This window comes from Sapajus apella, unplaced genomic scaffold, assembly GCF_009761245.1.
Source record: "Sapajus apella isolate SASKATOON/1434 unplaced genomic scaffold, GSC_monkey_1.0 scaffold14, whole genome shotgun sequence".
NCBI lineage: Eukaryota > Metazoa > Chordata > Mammalia > Primates > Cebidae > Sapajus > Sapajus apella.
The window spans coordinates 29,617,423-29,623,422 of record NW_022436954.1 but is presented as its reverse complement, the minus strand read 5'-3'; positions in this window follow the sequence as shown (position 1 = coordinate 29,623,422).

Below are 6,000 nucleotides of genomic sequence, written 5' to 3'. Positions count from 1 at the left end.
CCCTGCCAAACTACAACTGAAAAGGAACTTGTAAACAAACGGGAGGGAAATCTGCATCAATAAAGAGGATATGAACCAAATGCTCCAAACTTTAAAATGTCTGCTAAATAGAGTATTGAATCAGACCAGAGTCAAGAAAGACACCAGATATGATGTTTAACTTTTCTTTCAAAGAAAGTAGGATATTTGTATGGTAAGTAAATAGAGATTTGACAGAATGTAACTATCAACCCCTAACTTGGAGGAATAAGGAGAGGCAGAAAGGATAAGTCATAAGACTTTAGGGAGCAGTCCAACTGAAACACCCTCTCCAAACTCAAAAGGACTTTGAAAGTTACAGGAGTTAGAAGGCCTTAGTGTAAACATGACCATATCGAACATTAGCCAACAGGTGAGAGGGGTTTTCCCCATCCACTAGGAAATTATAACAGGAAAGACATTGAAAACACCATATATATGAGTGAAAGCTGGACCACACGAAAAGTCACTGGGAGGAATGCTTGAGCCCAGGCATTCAAGACTGCAGGGAACTATTATCCTGCCATGTACTCCAGCCTGGGTGACAGAGGGAGACCCTGTCTCAAATAAATAAATATCTGAAAAAAATTTTTAAATTTTTGTAGCCTTAAATATTCAGTAGTAATTTTTTTAGGCTTTACATGTTAGCTCAAAAGAAAAATAAAGCTGTATCTATTTTGTAAGGGAAAAAAAGAAACTCCATTTGTAAAAGAGAAAATGGTTGATCTAAGCCAAATTCTGGGTACCTCGATAAAATTACAATTGTCACAGTTTATTTATTAGTTTACCAGCTCAAAATGTAACACGACTTTACTATAGACATTATGTTGTTAAGTATTGGTTATCATATCTATTAGTTTGTAATTAGTTGAAACTTATATAGAACTAAAGAGTAAAAGAGCCCTTTAATATATTTCCAGTACCCAATGAGAAGGGTCATTGTTGATTTATGATTAATATAAACCTCAAAGGGGGTGGACCATAGATAACTGGAATACTTGTGCAAAATACTTATGGTGAATATGATTTATTCTAATTCTTCCATAGCACCCATAGCTTTGAACAAATAAGAAAAATTTTAAAGTCCTGTATTCGAAATTATATGAGAAGTACTTCATTATTAAGACTTAATTTATTCTTCAGTTTTCTATGATTTAAATATCCAAGTAAACATGTACAGAAATTAACATTAAAGATTTTATGCTTTTCACCAAAGAAAACTTAGGATGTAGCATTATAACAAGTAAATGTACAGTATACAGAAAACTGTATACTTGGAATGTATTTTTTGAAACACTGTATCCAAAATAAATACTTTATTTACTCAGACATTCACAAAAATTATTGCAAGCCAATTCTGTGAAAAAAATCCTTATTAGGTAAAAGGAAACTTTATGAGGTGTAAGAGGAATATCCTTCAAAATGTAGTTCTTTAAAATTCTGTACTATAATCATCTGCAGTGCCTGTTAAAAATGATGCAGGGGCCAGGTGCCATGGCTCACGCCTGTGATCTCAACACTTTGGGAGGCTGAGGTGATTACTCTTCATATAATCACTTGAGCTCAGGAGTTCAAGACCACTCAGGGCAACAAAGTGAGACCCTGTCTCTATAGAAAATACAAAAATTAGCCAGGCATGGTGATGTGTACCTGTGGTCCCAGCTATTCGGGAGGCTGTGGGAGGATGGCTTGAGCCTAGGAGGCTGAGGTGTGGCAGTGAGCCAAGATCAAACCACTGCACTCTAGCCTGGGCAACAGAACCAGATCCTGCCTCCAAAAAAAAAAAAAAAAAAAAAAAAGATACAGACCAGGCACAGTGGCTCATGCTTACAATTCCAGCACTTTGAGAAGCCAATGGGGAAGATCTCTTGAGCCCAGGAGTTCAAGACCAGCCCTAGGCAATGGAGCGAAATCCCATCTCTACAAAAAAAAAAAAAAAAAAAAAAAAAAAAATAGGCAGGGTGGCACGTGACTGTAGTCTCAGCTACTTGGGAGGGGAAGGTGGGAGAATCGCTTGAGCCTGGGAGGTTGAGCTGTAGTGAAATGTGACCATGCCACTGCACTCTGGCCTGGATGACAGAATGAGATCCTGTCTCAAAAAAAGAAAAAAGAAAAGATGCAAGTTTGTGTATTTTATCACAATGGAAGAGAAAACAAGAGATTCTCAGGGTTTTCACCCCATTAGTAGTAAATCAGAACAAGTGTGGGGGACAGAAATCTACATTTTTAATGGCTTCTATACACACTATCATTAGAAAACTTTCTTTTTGAATGTGTTTTTTAGAGTATTTCTAAGGTCTTCATAGACTCATGGTCTTTGAGTACCTCTAAAAGGCCATTATAAGGACATCCAAATCTAAATTATATGTTCTAAATTATGAGCAGATGGATTTAAACCTGTTGAAATGCAGTCATTTGAACAAACATGTACCAAATGATGCAAACTATCTCTGAAAAAAATCTTCTTTCTTAAGGGACAGAAGAGAATATTTTCAGTGTGGTATATATTTAATGTTGAAAGCCTGGGCAACACAGTGAGACCTCTTTTCTGCAAAAAATTTTTAAAAATTTAGCCAGGCATGATAGTGCACTACTACAGGCGAGACTACAGCTACCTGGTAGCTGAGGTGGGAGGATCACTTAAGTCAGGGCCAGGGAGGTTGAGGCTGCAGTGTGTTCACACTACTGCACTTCAACCTGAGTGACAGAGCAAGACTTTGTCTCAAAAAAAAAAATTGAAATTAGAAAAATAAAAAGCTACAAGGCTAGTATCAAGACTTCCTTTGCCCTCCCAAATACATGCATCATGTAATATACTATTGCTCAAAATTTCTTTAACGGAAGAAAATCTTGCTATGTATCATCCTTTCTAGAAAACAGCCTTTATTCCCCTGTTTTCAGTGCCCTCCTGCCCCACCACTTGGCACCAAAACTGGGAGTATATATGAGAGGGGTTAGCTTCCTAAACACAAATGGTCTACTACTACGGCAATTGTTGGTAGGGTGAGTCTTGATTAGGGTATCAGTCTGAATTTTTTTTGTTTTTGTTTTTGAGACGCAATCTCGCTCTGTCACCCAGGCAGGAGTGCAGTGGCACGATCTTGGCTCACTGCAACCTCTGTCTCCTAAGTTCAAGTAATTTTCCCTGCCTCATCCTCCCGAGCAGCTGGGATTACAGGCACTGGCCACCATGCCTGGCTAATTTTTGTATTTTTCAGTAGAGATGGGGTTTCCCTATGTTGGCCAGGCTGGTCTTAAACTCCTGACCTCAGATGATCTACCCGCCATGGCCTCCCAAAGTGCTGGGATTACAGGCATGAGTCACCGTGCCTGGTCTGAGCCTGAAATTTGAGTTAGCAAAAATTTGAGATGAAAATTTAAAGATTACACTTTTGATATTTTAATAGTGAAAGGATGACATTATATTGCCGTCTTAATAACAAAGTTAAAAACTATGGAAGATTTTTTACTCATCATTGTTTTACAGTGCCACACAAACGGGAAGTGGGTTGGTGGTTTTTTTTTTTTTCTTTTTGGTGAATTTTGGATTGCACCAGAACAGGCCAGTGAATCATAAACTTTCTGCTCTGTTTCCTACCTCTTGACTGGTTTAGACAAGTTTGATCTTAAACAAGCTTAATCAAGTGAACTTTTTCCCATATGCTAAACATATATTGATTTGACATACTTGTTGGTGAAATAATCAATACAAGTGGGTTTAAAGCACTCTGTAAGTGAAAATAAAAAATACTCTGCAAAGATTACTACTTGAATATATGCTGCTGGTAATTTTATGGCACAGAAAAGAAAAAAGGCCAAAGGCTTTGCAGCTGTGCACTGATTAATCAGAAAGGGATGAAAGAAATTTCCTTTCACGTCATAAATTGTCTGATTGTGATACCTGTTAGTTATGAAAGGGATTTTTTTTTTTTTTTTTTTGAGGCAGGGTCTCACTCTCAAGCAGGCTGGAGTGCAGTGGCACGATCTTGGCTTACTGCAGCCTCCACCTCTCCAGGCTCAAGCAATCCTCCCACCTCAGCCTCCCAAGTAGCTAGGACTACAGGCACGCACCACCAGGCCCAGCTAATTTTTTTTTTTTTTTTGTAGAGATGGGGTTTTGCCATGTTGCCCAGGCTGGTCTCAAACTCCTGGACTCAAGCAATCCACCTGCTTCAGCCTCCCAAAGTGCTGGGACTATAGGCATGAGCCACCGTGCCCAGTGGGATTTTAAAAAGAATTTTTCCTATTAGAAGTTCCTAAACTTAAAAAGACATGAAACTGATATTTTTTAAAGCTCTGCATTTTGCTGGGGACAATCAAATCATCTACTATTTGCCCAACAATGCACAGATGCTGAAAGAAGTCTGAGAGGTTAAAACATGCTCCATGCCCTGGACAATTTTCCAATTTTATTAGGCAATTAAGATATGTGTGTGCTGTAATAATTAGAGAGTATCAAGACAAGCAGGGGCTGAATAGTAATGCATTTGATAAGTGCCATAGGTGCTCAGGGAAAAAAATACATCAGGGTAACCTGGAAAAAAATCGGTGCAGGGAAGAAAGTGGAAAAGGGCTAGGCATTTCCTATTCCAAGGTTTGTAGAAAGTACCTGAGTAGAGAAGAAAATTCCAGCATTCCAGAAGAGGTAGACAATTATTGCATAAGCTGGTGAAAAACTCTTTGAAATGTTAAAGTATCAAAATGGTCACTGAGGTCACCAGCCTTTTTCAAACGACCCAATATTAGTGTTTGTAGTGAAGATGGACTTGCGTGTTCATTTAGTTATACAGCAGGGGATAAAGTTAATTGGTATATTGGGTGCCAGAAACTGGACCTGAATGCATCCTCTTTCTGTGAGTAGCAGCCCATTGAGATTACAAAGAAAATCTTTAAACAGAAGTGAAGCAGGGTTTTACTACCATTAGGGGAAGGGGGCACATAAAAAAAGGTTGCCAACCAGTTGGCAACTTTTTTTTTCTTTTTTGAGATGGAGTCTCACTCTGTTGCACAGGCTGGAGTGCAGGCGTGATCTTGGCTCACTGCAACTTCCGCCTCCCAGGTTCAAGCGATTCTCCCGCCTCGGCCTCCTTAGTAGCTAAGATTACAGGCACCTGCCACCATGTCCGGCTAATTTTTGTATTTTTAGTAAAGACGGGGTTTCGCCATCTTGGCCAGGCTGGTCTTGCACTCTCAAACACGTGACCAGCAGCGCGGGTGGAGCCTGCAGGGAACCAGGCCCTCACCTGACTTAAGTGATTCAACACCCTTCCTGCTGCCAATCTGGCCAGCTTTTTCTGACACTTAGCAGCAGCAACTGACCCCCACCTCCAACCCACAAACCCAGGTCCCTAGGGGCACAGCTTCTATGTATTCTCTGAAACAACCCCATGTAGAAGCTCTTTCCAATAAGCAAAATAATGAACTCCCACCTAAACACCATTCTAATTTACACCTAAATCACACAAGCATCCTTCTTCTAAGAAGACATGATAATCATTTTGAAAATGATTGCAATATTCCCAAACTTGAAATAAAAAACGGGCAAGTATCTGGAAATTGGATTACTGGTCTCTAAGACCACTCATCGTTTCAGAGGTATCCAGCACTGGATCCCCGGATTCCCTGGCTTCAACTTCCAAGTGCCTCAGACGTGTTCCATTAACAGCCCTTCCTCCTTTTCTCTCCCCACCTTCACTCCAATGGCAGCAAAGTGTCCCTATCCACCCGACCCCACAGTTTCTTTGGAGACAGCACACATTTCCTGACAGCCAGTCTCAGGGTTTTTTTGTTGCTGCCCTCCTGTGACCTCCAGACATTGCTCTCCTAGGCCACATAGGATTTATTTGTTCTGTATAGGGAGGGATGTCTGAAAAACTCGATGATGATTATTATTATAACTATGACATAATTTTAAGCACTTGTATTCTGGACTCAGTTACTAAATGCTGAACCTGAATTGGTTCCTATAAACCTCATTAAAAA